This window comes from Netta rufina, assembly GCF_964035555.1.
Source record: "Netta rufina genome assembly, chromosome: 2".
NCBI classification, from domain to species: domain Eukaryota; kingdom Metazoa; phylum Chordata; class Aves; order Anseriformes; family Anatidae; genus Netta; species Netta rufina.
Window position 1 is genome coordinate 1,471,309 of NC_140124.1, and position 17,421 is coordinate 1,488,729.

Sequence of the window (17,421 nt, forward strand, 5' to 3'; positions counted from 1 at the left end):
GCCAGGATTCGTGAAGTACAAGACCCATCTGATGATCCACGAGTTCAGGCTGATCCAGATCGGTATGGTTTTCCCCTTAAAATAACACATCTCAGATGTCTCAGCAGAGATTTTTGACCTCTTCAAGCATGGAAACTCCAGTATTTCAGCTCTTCTTCCTGCTGAGACAGGAACAAACGTGGTAAGAGCTGAATTTGGCTATTCTGATTTCCATGGCCATAGCTCAACAGCTCAGGGAGAGCAGTCTGGGAGGCACCATGCACTGTCCCTAGCCCTGGTTTTCCAGATGGATGAGGACTTGGAGAGGATCCTGGCAAGGCAGCTTTGGACCTGCATTCTTCAGTGTCCATGCTGAGACAGCATGCAATTAAACCTCTTAGTAACTCAACACCATGTTCCCCTTATCTACACTACAAAGTGACTGAGGAGTAGGTGGTGATCTACCGTGCTACTACCTTCCAAACCTCCCACCAACTGCACACGCATTAAAAACACTGAAATCTCACTGGTGGCTGATTTTTTTTTTTCACTTTCCAAAGCGGGCTTCATTCCAACACATTGTAAATGCCTATAATCTTGAGATCCTTTCAAATCCAGTCAGCATGCAGGCTTTGCATGATATTTTAATGATTGGCAGTGAATTTCAATGGCAAATTAACAAGGTTACAAAGGAAAACAGAGCCCCTTCTGAATTTTGGTAAACGGAAAAGGAAGACCATATTTACTAAGCTGTCAGGACAGTGGTTTTTTTGGCTACTCCTGATCTTAGCGGATCTCAAAACTCATCGATGAAAAAATATTGTGGATTCATTGCTCTTTCCATTGAGACCAAGGCTGGCATTCTTGAATGATTTATTTACCCAGTTTTATAGATCATACGTTGTGAGTTAATTTGGGATTGTGACAGCTACTTAAAAATCATCCATTTGGAAAAAATTACTTGCTGTCAGAGGAATAAAAATAAAATGATCTCTGCTTCTTGTATACATTCAGAATGACAAAGACTCTCATAAGCTTCAAATGTTTTTTCTGATTCTGATTCAGCTCTTGGGCCATTTTTCTTGGGTTTCACTGGTGGAGGCATAAATGCAGTAAAGCAGAGGTGTTTAACTGATGGTCTTGAGCTGGATGTCTTGCATTTACACGACTGAGAGTGGGAGGGTGCAAGTACGGGGGCTTTGGCTGCCCCCAAGCCACTGCATTGTCTACGGGACCACTGCTGACCCATCCCAACCCTACAGGTGGCTGCTGGCCATATGAGGATTTTGGGGTGGAACTGGGGAGGTGGTCACTCATGGTACAAGCTCTGAGCATTTCCACAGAGCTGCTCTGCTGAGGGCAGGTTTGCTGACTGCAAGGAACTATCTTTGCACCCTCTCTTCTGTGATGTGGTCCGTGTTCAGCCATGGGCCATGGTGTTGCCTTTTCCGTCTTTGTTTTGTGAGGTTTCTCTTCTTTTTCTCTCCCAGTCCGTGGTTTCTGATATGCAGAAGTATTTTTTTTTTTTTTTTTTTTTTTGCTGGTTGCCTTCATGACTTGGCTGGCTAGTCTTTAAATTTTGCTCGCAGCCTGTTTTCAGTTGATACCTTATCTGCTTTCCCTTGACATTTGCTTGGCTAACCTGGACACTGTAAGATAGTCCTTTGGCTTGAATGGATACTCTGGATATGCTATTTAAATGCTCTGACCATGTATTTATTTACCTCTTAGCTTTCTTTTCGTTTAGGGTTCTGCAAATCTTCAATGACAGCAGGTTTGGCTGTACTCTAACAACCTCCCAATGGAGGCTACAGGAATGTTTTTTGTTACTATATATTTTTTTTTTTATTACCCGTGTCTTCTTTCCAGCTTTCTTTTTCCCCGTTGAGACTCTCTGAAGACCGGGATCATCATGTATTCCTTTGTTCCTCTTGCTTAGACTTTGCTCCTTTTGGGCCAGTGTCTTTGGGTGCTGCAGACCTGGAGGACCAAGCACCACCCTGATGTGCTCTCACACCCCGTAGTAAGTGCCGTAGAGGCTGGATGGTGAACGTGGCTCACATCAGGGCAGGGCATCACAGTGCGGGGCAACGTGCTGAATACTACAGCATAAAAAATATCTGCTTCAAAACGTGATCTACAGGCAGCGGGGCTCTGCTTAGGGCCATGATAATGCTTTTGGAACAGGCCCAGGATTCAGTGATTGCCTTTGAACACGAGAGCTGTGGCTCTTACCTTTCTGCTTTGAGCTATTTAGAAGCTGGTTATCTGTGTATTCTCAGCCTACATCATGGGAATGATAGTTCTGGTGCACATTCCTGCAGTATCTTGTCTCTGTCAGGACAGGAGATTCCCCAGACACCTTGGTCTCCCTGCTTGGGCAATTTGGGAACCAGCTCCGTGTGGCTCAGGCTCTGAGTGGTGCTGTCAGCATCTTTTCAGATCCTGCAGAGCTGTCATTGGTCCCCCGGGTTGTGAAGTGCTCTCGAAAGCAGAAATGCCAGATGAGGTGGTGTGTGATTTATTAGATACTGCATTACAATACCATGTAAGCCATAAAATCCAGGGGAATTTTGGAGTTCATATATGCGTCAACACTGTGGAGCAAGGAGTCTCACCAGGCAGATCCACGGTAGGAAAAAAAGCATCTGGACATCTTGATACCAGCAAAGTGTCAGTGATTTGGAAGGAAACCATGGAAAAAAGTACTGGAGGAATTGCCGAAAGGGCTCCCTTGGCCCTTAGGAAAAATGAAAATAACAAAGCCTGTTCAGTTTATTAAACAACACTGTAGATGCCTTCTTGCGATTTTTCATAACCATATGAAATATATTAAGAGGAAAATATATGTCAATAAGGTTGGTAATCAGTATCAAGTAGCAGATGACATTTCAATTTCTGATCTCACTTTCATGAGCGTGCAACTAATAAAAATAGCCCAGAGATCTGCCATGGAACACGCGCATGCAAATTACTTCTCAAGTGATATTGGAAGTGCATCTGCTTGTCTGAAACTCATGGATCGTTTAAGTTGCACATAAACCTTAAGCGAGACATGGGTGGTACCTGGATCTTATGAGAAGCCTCTGGTCCAGCGTTGCAAGAACAACCTTTAAACAACTAGATCTCGTTCTGAATGGCATCACTTTATTTATGAGTTTTGGTTCTGGAAAAGGGAAAATTTTCCATAGTTAGGTAATCTTTCTCCCTGCTCCAATGTGGACTGGATCCTGAAAGTGGGGTCAGGAAGGTTTTGTTGAAAATCTGTCTGGAATAGCTCAAGTGATCCAGCTTTTACCTCATGCTCCTTCATTGGTCTTTGGGCAAGAGGGATGACATCTGGGCTCCACGACAGGCCGAATTCCCAGCTTGTGCTAATTGATGGGACTCCAGTAACTGCTGGACCTAAAAACCACAGCATGTGGCAACATGGCCTTCTGATTTCACTGAGCTCTCTCTTTGGTTTTCTTTCTGGTTGTTTCTAGCATTTTGTAGAATCCCATTGTATCGATGGACATCCAGTTTCTGGTTTGATGATGTTTTGTGCAATCTGAAAAAATGCACCATTCATTACAATAGGACGTCACAGGGTACCCTGCAACAAGAGATTTTGAGTTGAACACTGATACCTCCATCCTAAAAGGGTTTTCCTGCCAAAAAGGCAGTAAAGCACTGGGTAGGTGCCTTGTTCTGGAAGAGACAAAGAGCAGGCACATTTTATGTGGCACTCAGCTTTTGTAAACACATTTGTATCTCCTGTAAATCATCACTTTTGCAAGCTGAACAGTGCCAGCTTGTGCAATTGTGGGATCCACTTCATGCCATGGACCTCACCCTCATGGCCCTGCTCTGAACTTCAGAGCCCGGCTCTGCTGAAACCAGGATTTGGCACTTGCAGAATAGGTGACAGCAGCACAAATTGGCAGAGCCTTTCAAAGGCTCCCCAGAAAGGACTGGATATGGGAAGTTTTCATGCCTATGAGTTTAACAGGGCAAGTTCCTTGAAGTATTTTAGCAAAGTCCCTTGCAGGCACCACCTTGTCGTGATGGTTAATAGGAATTGTGCACTGGGAGGCAGATGCTGCTGCTGCACATTCAGGTGCAAATATTCTATCTGTATGAGAAGGTCTCTGGTGGGGAGGGAGAACTGCTTTCAAACTGCACACAAGGCATGAAAAATAGCTTGGACATCTCATTGACATAACTTGTAGCTGCAAGCGTGTTGCACAAATTTTTAATCTTGAATGAGGAAACTGAGGGATGAGGCCAAGATGTGGCAGGTCTACAGGCACTGTGAAGAGGAATCGTGTCCCAGGATCAGGCTTGCTGGGACAGGATGCTTTCCCCACCTTGGTATTTTGCTGCCTTCTACGATTCCTGTAGCTACCAGATTGAACCCACCAACTTTTTTTTCAGGTGTTCTCTGCTGCAGGCTGAATTTAAACCTTTGCTCTCAACAGAAGCCATCAGCCACCCCAGCACTTGGACCATAAAGGGGGTAGCGCTGCAGAGTGGTTATTACATTTAGGTGGCTCTCAGAAACATTTTGGAAGTAGGCACCAGCACCCAAAACTCTTTTCAGGCAAGTGCTGTAACCGTCAGATTTATACCTGGTCTCTGTTGCATGAAGGTACAACATCAGCACACGGGAATACAATGATCTCCTATTTTGCTTCTCTGGGACCTCTGAAAAGGTGGCTAGACTGAGGAGAAAATTTAGATTATTAGTGTTGACCTTAACTTTAGGCAGCCTTAGTCGGGCTGACAGCTTTTACCTCTCTAAAGCCTTGGCTGGGTTGCCCAGCCCTGGTCTCCTGGGTGCCCTTGCTGCTATAATTGTAGTGCTAATAATATTTGCATGTCTGAAAATGTAGCAGAGACATTTAGGGGGATGCCTCTGACATTCCTGCCCTGTGTCACAGAGACGCTTTCAGCTATTCAAGCAGAAACATAAGCCTCACTATTGTGGCTTGTGGGGCGTGCACCGGCATTGCTGCCTAGCTATGTTATTGGCCATTAAATTCTCCGCTCCCTTTCTAAATCTGGCCACAGGACTCGACTTTGCAGGCTTTGGCAAGGGTGAATTCCACAGGATGTGGGTCTATTTCCTCCAATTTCTTTTAAATGCGTCCACTAGTTAACTTTACTGACTGTTTTCCTGTTCTCATTTCAAGGAGCAGGGGTGAAGCGCGGAGGGACGGAGCTGTGGCTGTGACACTTTTGGTCCCTCCTGCTGCAGTTGGATGTTCACCTCCCGGCTGCCTTGTTTGGCCCTAAAATCTTATTGGAGATGCCCAAGTAAGAAACCTCCTTACTGCAGTCAGGACAGAGGATCCAGCTACTCCAAAGAGGCTGATTCCACTTGTCCTAAAATCTGATTCATCCCCATCTGTGTATTTCTGCATAAACCATAGGCAGAGCCAGGCAGGGATGTACTGGAGGGGGTAGAAGTTTTGGTGCCCTCTTTTTTCTTCCTTCCTTGCCCTTGTCCCTGGTCAGCACTGAGATTTATGCATGCCCAGTTCAGGACCACCTTTTTCTCTGCAGATCTTCAGTTTCACTGGGGACATGGTGGGAAAAGACTATGATGTGCAGAGCTGGAGGATCATCACATCTTCCAGATCTTCACCTGGTGCTGGGTCTGGCTCTGCCCTTCCCCTGGGGCTGACCCAACTATGGGGAAGGCAGGGGAAGGAGAAAGGATCCCCCCAGCACAGGGGCTCCTTTCCTGTCCCTGCAGAGACCCAAAGTCAGGCACAGGCCAAGCTAAATGCTCCAATCTGGTATTTTGTTTTGTTGGGGGTGAAGATTATGGCATTATTGGGGTCCTTAAAAACAAACAGCTAAGGTGAAGCTCAACTCTTATTGACTGCAACACTTAAATACCTCCTGAATTTGAGGTATTAATGGAAATTGAAACCATTTGGTAGTTTTCCTACTCCCCTTCCCTCCCCCCCCCACCTTGTGCTACTGTGAATTACTCTGTGTTCCCCCAAATTATCATTAGTTATTTAGTAGGCCTAAGTGAGAATGAGAATGTTGTATTTATTGGGTATTTAAATATTTTTATCACTGGTTTCTGCTCCAAAGGGTAACATTTTTTACAGGAAAAGAATTACAAAATGCTGATATCCCAGACTATCTAAGTATTTCATTTTGATAGTGCTGACCTAGTCGGTTATGAGAATGTTGAATTGCTTCTCTTTGGTAATAGAGAATGGTTTTGTTTTGAAAATGCCACAACAATATAATTCGTCTTAAAGTGAAATATATTTTAAGAAATGTAGAGTGATTTTGAAAGCAGCAGCTTGTAAAATACGAGTCAAAGATGAATGAATAAAAATGATAAAGGGAACGGATGCATTTTCTTTATCAAAAGCAAGTATTTAAACATCATTGAAGCAAAATGGGAAAATAGACTCAATCTGTTTCAGCATTTTCCCAGTGATGTTTTCTGGCATTCCCAGAAAATGCTGCGATTTCAATTAAATTGCTGCTCTAGCTGTAAAATAGTTATCTAAAACTTCCTTACTGCTCAGCTCTAGCACTTATCTCTGGAGGGTGGCACACTGTGGGGGTGTAATTCATTTAACTTGGGATTTCATTTTCCTTTCATTGTCTAAAATGTAGATATCTATTTCCAAGGAAAGATCTGGGCACTCTCAATCATCTGGGCAAAGAGCCAGGATCCTCCACGGATTCCTTTCATCCTCACAAGGTGACTGGGTACCCGGGATGAATTGCCTGATCTGACTTTCCTGCAGCTGCCTCAGTTTGCCTGGGTGCTCTTGTCCTACTGTCATTCATCGGGATGGAGGTGTGACCATAGTAGAAGAATATATCAATAGTGGCCTACAGATACTTTGGAAGAACATCAATACAACATGCTCCATAGATGAAACTGTAAATGCTCATTTTTTGCTCTGAGGTTTTTTCTTAATTTCTTCTTCTTCCGAGAAAGAATCCCTTGGACACTGGTTCCCCATCAGTGGAAGGAGTGACAGATCTTTAGGCACTGCAGTGCTGTGAAGTAACAGCCTTCATAAAATTCAGATGCTGGAAGGGGACTGAAGGAAAAACACTCTGCAAAGGTTACCGGGCCAAAGCCCTGGGGCAACTGAAAGCTAAATTAAAAGGGGAAAAAAAATGAATATCCCATACTAAACCAAAAACCAAAACCCTAATGAAAACACTAAAAGCAATGATTAATATGACAACTGGGCAGCTTTCCCCGAAGACATGAATTCCCATCAGAGTAATCAAATTTGTCTTAAAAATGATAAATAGTGCTACCACTAACCTAAAAATGTACCTTGATCCCACCAAGCTCAATCTCTTCAAACACTAGCTGCTTCATTGAAAAAAAAAAAAAGTATTTAAATAAACAAATAATATAAAACAAAACCCACAGTCCCAACACGGATTTTTTCAAAGTTACCTCAGTCTTTTTTGGCTGTTCAATCCACTCCCTGGTGTCCAGGTGTAAACAATTCCCAAAAAGAGACGTCTGTATCCCTGAATTCCAGAAAAGGTAGCGCTTTGTCTTTCTTTCCCAAAAAGCTGTCTTTATGTGAATTTCTCAACCAAACCGGGGATGTTTAGGCCTTTTGATTATTTTTTCCCTCCTTTTTTTTTTTTTTTTTTTTTTTTTTAAACATTCCCCTCTGCTCCCATTGGTGGCCCTTTATTTCTTAATGATATTCTTCTTCCTCCTGCGCAGGGCTATCTCATCTCCTTTTCCACCGCCTGCTCCCCCCAAATCCCACACTCCTTGGCAAACCTTTGTGCTTCATACCGATGCTCGCTGCCTGCCCTGCCCCTTGGAGATGGACTGGCCCTAGCATGGCTTTCCAGGCCAGGATGAAAGGGGATATTTGTGAGGACGGTCATACAAGACGGGTCAAACGCCACGTATGTCCTCGATGCGAAAGCCCTGAGCCTGTGGTTGTTGGTTCTTGCTCTTCATCTTGAATCCTCTTGCCTGCAGCTCCCTCCCTGTGGCAGTTTGTGGCTTTTGGAGGGTGAGCAGGGCTGGAGGATGCGATGTGGGGAGAGGCAACGTTCACCTGGACCTCCTGACTCCCTGGGAAACCACGCGAATAGCTTCACCTTTGCCATGGCTTTGCATTGATTAACTCATTGGGAGTAAGGCTAGGTAATGCTACTTTGAACTAGAATCAGTTTTATTTAAGTTGATCTTAAAGCCCTTTCTTTTCCTGTCTCTCCTCTGGTATCTTTTCCAGCCAGGAGCCCTTATCTCAACACTATTAAGGTTTGTATTTGTCAGGAGTGTTGTTGTACAGCGACTTTGTTGCACAAGAGATAGCTGAGTGTAGTCTTCCATAGTTTTTCACCAGTTCTCTCCTTTATTTAGCTAGACAACTACTTAAACCTCCCCTAGGCTTCAGAAACACCTTTATAGCAGAGATGACAGTAATTCAGCTTTCCCAGGCAGGATGCGGTGGCTTTGCACTAAAGAAAATCAATTCCAGGAGAATCAGGCTGCAATACGTCAATTCAAAATAAAAGTGGCTTTTGTGTTCTCTGCTTCCCCATTTCATCACTGATTCTCAGCAGCAAAACCAAAGTCATTGCCCTCCATTGTCCCCATAGCCTCCCAGTCATTTAAAAATTCCTAAGTGGCATGTTTTACCTTTTCTTGATAAAAATTAACACCACTTTGTCATTTAAAATCTGTCATGGTAGCAGGGAGGAATATATTAGCAGGTGTTGTCCATTGGTCTCAGTCTCCATGCTCTTGAAGAGGGTCTAATGGCAGCTAAAGAACATTTCCCAATTTTCATCAGAGTGCTGACTGAGAATTATCCTCAGGATGCTGGATTCAGAGGAGACTGGCCAGGACTTTGGATGTCTTAGTGCCATTCTCTGATTTTACTCACTTGGTTTTGAAGCAAGCATAAATTCTGTTCTATTGTTCTTCCTTGCTTTTATCTTCCCTTCCGACGTTTTCAGATTTACTTTATTGGTCAACTTTGGAGCTCTTGAGTACCTCCTCTACCTGTGAAGTCTACAAAGGGTTCGCAATTTGCAGGCTCCAGCAGCTTAGTCAACCATCACTTGGCTGTCATCTCTTAAACTGGGACAACGATAACATTTACAGAGATGGAGCTGTGGTCCATAGCTGGTGCTTTGGATTGCTATGATACCTGTATCACTGCCTACAGTAAGATCTTCATCACTTAGCTTTGCATACCAGGAAATATTCGTACTGTGGCTTCAAGTGCAGCAGGAAAAGTCATTTTGGTTGATATTGGTTGTGTCCTCCTGGAAAAATATTTTGCTCTTTCTGTATTTGGTCTTTTACTGCTGTGACCATTTCATTATAAAAAAACATAAAACAAAACAAAACAAAACAAAATAAAATAAAATAAAATAAAATAAAATAAAATAAAATAAAATAAAATAAAATAAAATAAAATAAAATAAAAGTAGGTCTGGGCTTCATGAAAGTAAGTAGGCACCTATAAATATTGATGCATGAGAGGCACGTGAGATGCACTTTGCACTCGGGGAGAGGATCCACAGGTTGGCAGGACTTCTGTTGTGCACCAGTCCTCTTTTGTGCCTCGGTGGAGACAAAGAGCTGTGGATAATGATAAAAAAGCAGTTGTCAGCAGTGCTACATCACCTTGCTTGGACCAGCTGAGCTCCAGGGGTCTCTTCCAAACTACACCTTTCTGTGCTTCTGTGATTCCTGAAAAAGCATAAGTAGACAGAAAAAAAAACAACAAACAACTCTTTTCTTCCAGTGTCTGCATTCACAGCAGAAATTTTGCTGGTGTACTCCTTTGGGGTGTAGTTATCTTTCCACATCTTGCCAAGCAAGGCAATGCTGGCAAGAGTCCTTAGATGCAGGGCTGGCTGTAGTAAGTCCCAGGTGCCTTGCTGGTTTCTGAAGTGTGAGCTGAACTTCAGTATGATTTTGAGAAGTTTCCTGCAGAAAGAAAAAGAATGTGGGACACTTTGTGTTTGTTGGAGTATATCTCTGAGATTCAGGCTTGGAGAGTGATGAATTCCTGCCTTAAGGGTACTTTTGATGGCTTGTTGATGCCAAGTTGGACTCATCTGACTGAACAGGTGCATCTACATGATACACATCAGCCTCTTAACCACTCACCCCATGCTCTTCATGTCAGTGAGTCTGGCTGATATCACCAGCAGAGGTTAGTCTACAGCCTGTCCCAGCCTGAAGTGGGTGCCCATGACCTGCCAGCTGAGTCATGCCCTGCTTGTTTCTTTCCTACTGCTGTAAGAGGGTCTAGGATGATGGTTCCAGCCTGAAGGCTCTTCTAGAAGAGATGTCAGGAGTAAAGAGACATGAGTCACACCCCACCTCTGAAGCCAGATACAACAATCAACAGCATTTTCTCACTTGCAAAACTTGTATCTCAGATGCCTCCTGTCCACGTCCATGTCTGAGAACTGGACTTTTCCAGTTCTTCTCCCTTGTTGAGTACTGTATAAATCATGCTTTCTGGCTGCACAGTATCAGTGCATGACATTTTATTGAACACAAGTGGCAGTACATCACACTACAATCTGTATAACATTTTTATAGGAGCAATAACATTTGAAAGATTTTACTCAGAACTATGCCCCATATTCAGGGAGATGAGACATATGTTGGTAGTAATAATATTGTCCAGAGCCACAAATAGCTCTGAATGAAGCTCTGACCCAAATGATTGAGTTTCCTTTGCCTCTTATTGCAGAAGCGAGAGCAAATAAGATTTTGGAGTGATGGCTGACCGAGGGTAAGGCTGCAGAGGATAAGGTTTGTAATAATCCCTGAATTTGATGGAGTAGCTACCAGCCAAGGTGAATGAACTGCCAATTGACTGCCTGATAACACTCATTTCCACCCCACTTTGCTTGCAGTTCTTTTCTCTCTTGTTTTCCAAGTCATTAAAATAATTAGGTCAAACAAGAAGCAATTGTTTATCTCCTATATTTCCTGTTGAATCTTTGACTTCATTGTCAGACCTGAAAAGGGGATTATGTGCTTGGAGGCTTGTTATATCATTAACTCCAATTAAAGAAATTACTTCTCCCAATAAGTGTTAGATCTCTAAATATATGTGATGTTGTTACCTATGGTGGATCTACTGGGATATTTGAGTATCCAGTGGAGGCACATGTGGATTTAATTTATGATCAGGGACGTACCATGCAAGCAGCAGGTAAATAACCTGCTGGCAAACATGGCAGGACTAATGAAGAGCCACAATCTGCAGTCCTGCCTAGGAAGCTGGTAGGTATCTACCCAACTCAGAAGTCTCATTTTTTTATTTTATTTTTTATTTTATTATTTTTTTTTTCCAGCAAAGTTGGGATTCAGAGATGAGAAAGGAAAAAAGACCTTTGGATTTCACCCTACAGTTTTCTATATTTCAGTCAAGCAATGGAACGGGTTGCCAAGAGAAGTTGTGTAGTCTCTGGAGGTTCTCAAGTTCCCACCATCCCTGGAGGTTTTCAGGACCCAAATGTACAAAACAACAGGTAACCTGCTCTGGTCCCACACCTGACCCCACTTGGAACAGGAGGTCAGACTAGAGACCTCCTGAGGTCCCTTCCAACCTGAATTTTTCTGTGGTGCTATGGTTTTCAACTCTGTAACTTGGAACTGGGCCACAGCACATATTGAAGAAAGCACCTGGTCCTGATTTAGATAATGTAAGTGAGGCCATGTTTCACATAGCAGCCGAACCAGCCTGTAACTAGTCTCCCATCGTATGACAAGGACCATATGTCGTTCCATGTGGTGCTAACTGGTTGGGAGTGAGAGAGATTATTACATCCTCTTTCATCTCTGGGATAAATCTTCCTAGATGGAGAATCTATTTCCTTAGTGAAGCTGTTCCATTGATTGAATCATGCTTGCAATAATTTTGTGCATAATTACTAGTTCGGATCTCTCTGGTTTTCACTGCCATTAAGGGCGTTCTCTGTCTCTGCCTCTCACATGAAAGAGTCTCTGAAACACCAGATACCTTCTACCCTTGTAGACCTTTCTCATCTGGGATGTAATCATCTCTTAGTCTTCTCTGTAATATGTTCGAAGTCCTTAATGTGTTCAGCATGAGATTTGGCAGGTATCCAAATCCCAATAGGGTGGGAAAGACTGTCTTGTTGCAGAGCCCTGGTAGGTCAAAGTGGTCCGTTATGATTCACAAATGATTCAAGCAAGCCAGTGCCCAGCAGTAAGTGTTCCTCACTTGATTTATAGGTTTGCCTTCAACAAAAAAATGAAAGAGAAGGCAGTATGACTGCATCTTGCAGTTATGACCTCAAAGCAAAAGCAGCTGAGACAAGACCAAAGTGAGTTCTCTGTTATTCAGAAGGGATAAAGTTCAGGGGAAAACCTCAGGGCACAGTGAGTCATAGAGACAAGTTATCGTGCCATGGAGTTGAGGTACCAAAGGATGGAAGAAGTTTAATAAAGAATGTACATTTGTCTGTTTTCTGCAAAAATTTTGGATGTCTCAGTACAAGCTGAAATGATAACACTGGCTAAACAATTTTCCCCAATGTCAGCCCCTCCAGTCCAAGGAGAGACCCGGAGAGATATGGCCATGAGTTACTACCTGGGGATGCCTTTCTCTTTCTACTCAGTGCACAGGAAGAGGAAAAGCTTAGATCTTCCCAGCTTAGATCTTCATCTGTTGGGGTGAAGCCAGGCTCTACATCTGTGGATCGTTTTGGATCCCATGGACTTAAGAGAAGGATTCAGCAAAATTCACTGATGGCTTTTTGACAGCTAAAGGGGAGCCAGAGGTCTTTACACCCTTTGAGGCCTCTGGGCAGAAGTGAGGACTTCTAAAACACTTCACTCATGGTAAGTAGTGGTGAGTAGTATGTGTCTGTGGTAGGTCAGACCTGCTTCTCTCCAGAGTCAGCAGTGGCTGTAAAAATGCTCGTTTTGCTCAGAAGTCAGTGCCAAGCTTCCAGATATGCAGTGCATGGAGAAGACAAGTCCTACCTTTGAAAGCAGTGGGACATGGGGTCTCCAAGACTTTATTGACTCTGTGGCTAAGCTGCTAAAAACAGGAATCCAACTCTTGCCCTCTCTAGCTACCCCTCCAAAACTACTGGTTGACTCAGTGTCTTGACAACAAGGCACCTTCCTGGGTATGGACACTGAAACTTCCTCTTTCTGTAGGAAATCCCTTTTGAGAAGCTTGTATGTTGTTCCCTGCCCTGGCTGTGTAAATGACATAGCTTGGTTGGTATAGACATGTGGGTTGGAGTGAAGGGTTTTGGGAAGACTGCCTCCAAGTATCTAGCAAGTCATGGGGCATCAACCACATCACTAGGAAGCTTGTTTCAGTGTTTGATCACCCTCAGGGTAAAGACAATTTTCCCAGTCTTGTCTGAACCTCCCCTGGCACATCTCTGTGCTGTTCTCATGTATCCTGTCATTGGTGACCAGAGAGAAGAGATCAGCACCTCCTTTTCCATTTCCCCATCTGAAGGAGTCTTTCCATGGTCTTGCTCCAACTACTTCTCGTTCTCCAATCCAATCATAACTGGGACAATTTACTTTGCCTTCCTCACTGCCAAAACCACCAAAAGGATTTTCCCCAAATGAGACCAGCACCCCCAAGCCCCAGAACAAAGAGAAGGCTGCAGCCACCGGAAGAAATGGGACCAAGAAATGAGAAGAGACAACCTTCTCCTCTGGTCTCCCAGCTAAGCTCAGCCACTCAGATATGTTCTGCTGGAGCTCAGGGAAAGCTTCTTGTCCAACCTGCTGGATTCAGGATTGGACCCTTCTGGACGAGTTGTGGGGGTTTCTTCCTCAAGGTGCTTCAAGGGTTAAGCCAGCAGGACTGGGCTGCGAAGGGAAGATTGATTTTTCTGCCTGTGCCGTGCATGGCATGGCATGAAAGTGTTTGCAACGTGAGCTGGTGCATGGATGTTATCGCAGAGAACCCTGCCAAAGAGCCCAGAGCTGTGCTCAGCACTGGATGCCATCCTCTGCTGAACACCAAATGCACACGTGTCCTAGTTATTCCTTCCCAAACCTCCTTGATCTCCTCCAGGATGGATGGAGCCCGGATCTTCTGATGCTCTGTGTGTAAAGAACTCACTGTTCAAGGATGCTGCGTGCCCCCAGAAATCTTAAAAATGCAGAGTTGGCTTTGACAGGCCTCCTGCCCTGCTATTTTATTTACCTGCCTGTTATTTAGGGAGCACAGCCTCTAAATAACTGCACCAGGACAGGGGTTGTTTACTACAGCCGTGTCCCTGTGATTGATGCTGACTTCATGTCAAAGAGAACAAAACAACACAAAACAAAATAACACCACCAACAATAAACACAAAAATCAATCAAACAAAGAGAATTTAGCTTCTTCCCACTTTGTAGGGATTTGGGTGCACTTCGGGATGGACTGTTTAGATGACAGATGATGTTTGAGATGCAATAGGCACTCTAAGACAGCTTCGCCCTACTAGGAGATTTCAGCTTTTTGAATCAGCCATAAATGTCAGCAGTTCTCTTTCCTGAGCTGTTTTTCAGCACTGGGTTTATATCTTGCTTTGCACCCCCTTCTCCTCCAGGTGGAGAGAAGCTCGATTCTTTTTCAAAGCTGCTCTCGTTGGATTTCTGAGCTGCATTTCAGATTCTCCCAGAGCAGGAGACATGCTGATGACAGGCAAACCACGGCTGACAGCTGATAGTCGTGTTGCCTGACCCTCCAGTGGAAGGCAACGGGATGTTGCAGAGTAGCATAAAACCCAGAATCAATCAGAATTGCTTAATTTTTCCATAGTTGGATCTGAAGCAGCTTTGGGCTTGGTTTGCCCGGGGGAGCTGAACCAAGATAGAGCATCACAGCAGGTTTTGGTCAGATCCTCAAGCACCCATCCTGCACAGACCCCAGCCCTGCCCAGGGTAGCTGCCTGATCCCCATCTCCCCCCAGCATCCCTCACCTCCCTCCCATCAGCACCCGAAGGAGCAAATCTGGGAGCAGACATCAGTCACAAGCTGGCTTTGCCGTGACCAACCTGCCAAATGCTGACATCTTCATTAAAGGGTTTTCTGCTTCCTTGCACTCTTTTCTCTGACAAAACCTTCTACTTCACTCTACAACTGCTCACAGCTCCTCATGCGGTTTGCCCTAAATAATCTCTGGGGAACCTTTCTGCCTTCCACAGACCCGACTTCCCTTTCCACATTATTTCAGCACAGCAATGAGCAGCTCTTATCTAATTAGGGTATCTACTTAGCGATTTCATCCCGCTGCCACTCGCTTTTAGCTCTGCGTGGCTTTTGCGAGGTTGGTGGTTTGCTGGTCAAGCTGCACGTGTGAACCTGCTCCAAAAAGAGTGCTTAGCCAGAAATACAGGTGTCAGACAGAGCAGGGTGGCCAATCTGCTTAAAAAAAAAATGCTCAATCAGAAATACAGATATCAGCTAGAGCAGAGTGGGCAGCGCAACCCCATGCAAACCTGCACAGGCTGTCCCAGCCTTTTCCCTTCATTTCCCCACCTCTGTGTTGGCATCTTGGCCAAAATTGCTCCCTGCCAGTGTCAGAAATCTCTTTTAATCTTAGCTGGAGATGTTTCTGTAAAGCATCTCCTGCATGGCCACTTGCTGTTGTCAGCCATTTGCTGTTGTCTTTTCCCTTTCTTTTTCTCTTTAAAGTAAATAGCTCTCCCAACTGCAAAACCCAAACTGCCTGGCTTGTTGTGGATTAAAGAGTGTGTTTAAAATCTCTTCCCTCTGATGTTTAATCAGGGCTGAGCCCCACGGCAGACTTTCCTTCCAGAGAGCTGTAATTTTCTTTCTCCCTGACCTGACCACTTGTCTTCAGAAATGTTGCAGGAACCTGATATTTCTGAGAGCATCAGCCCTCTTCTTGAAAGCAGCTGGAGCTGGCCAGTGGGCAGGACAATTATGACAGAAATGAGCACAGCCGGTGATAATACAAGGTTAATTTCCTTAAGAGCCAGCGAAAACATATCCCTCTGAGATGCACCGTTACAGCCTAGATTGTTCCATCAGGCCCCATAACTCCAACATTTGGAGACTGGAGGCTAAATTTAGGCATGTTACCATTTCTATTTTAATATCCTGGAAATGGCTTAGAGTCCGGCGCTGGATGTCAGTCTGGGAGGGCAATTTTGCATTCTTCCCACCGAGCCCCCCGCCGCAGGCTCTGGTTATTACACGCCTGCCAATCCCTCCCTGGTCTGCTGCGCTTGGGGAGGTTCGATAAAATGATGAAAATTAGAAGTGAAACTGGTGCATGGTGTTCAGCAGGGGATGGTTTTAAGGTGGTAAGAGGAAGATTTCTTCTCTCTTGTCACAACGCCCAGATTAGTGGCTTCGCTTCTTTCAGCTTGGGAAGACAAGGTGGGATCATACTCACTGCAGGTCCCCTCTGTGGGTGATGGAGAAGGTGCTTCTCCTCCTGGTTCTGCTCTGCCTCTTGAGAGTGACCAGTGCTGTAGGATGGTGCCATGGGAAGGTGCTGAAGGGAGTTGGAAAAAATTTATCCCCACCTGGCAAAGAGCAGCACTGGCCTGGTCCCCTTGGTGGGGTTTGCAGGATGGGATTGGGGCTGTGGTTCTGCATCGTGCCTTAAGAGATGCCTGCTTGTGGGGTGGGCATTACAGCCATCGTCCCTCTCCTGGGCTGCTACTCCTTGCACAGGACCAAAGTGGCTGGTGGACAGCAGATTTGGCTCATCAGCCCTGCAAGACCCTCTCAAGCTGAGTAGAAAAAGTCAAGACTGCCTGAGGCTTGTGGCCGTGCTGCTTTAGAAACAGCAACAATAACCCAGGCCACGACATTTCCTGAGTTTTCAGTGTTTAGCCAAGCAAACTGGCTTTTCAGACAGAGTACCTTTGTAAAAACCTCTATCTATAGTATCCTAAGGAGGCTGTTGGTATGTGGTGGCTCCTCATAAAACAAGAGTTAGTGCACCGTGGCATGGAACCATTACACCACAGACAACAACACCCTGCACTTAGAATAAGAAATGGCTGGTGTTTCTCATTTTAAGAGTGTCACGGAGAGAAAACACATTTATTTTTATTTCTTTCTCTCTTTCCCGGTCAGAATAAAGCCCCTGTTGTATTTCTGTGCACATTGCCATCAGGAGCCAGGGCAGAGCTGCCTGTTCCTAAGCCATCCCCAGCCTAACTCCATCCTCCCCACAGTGGAAGGTCCCTGTTCGGCTTTGATCAGTGGCTGTGTCCTCCCAGTGACCCTCCCCAGGCTCCTACTGCCCTCTCTCATTGATCCTCACCATTTCTGTCCTCCTGACCTTTATCTGATGGCTCTGTTTGTTTCTGCTTCATTCCCCAGGTGCTGGGCTGCAGCAGAGCATTTCTTGGCTGAATTTTTCCACGGGAAGAAGGGAACTCAGTGGTGATGCTATCGGGACAGCTCAGAGCCCTGACTCATGCAG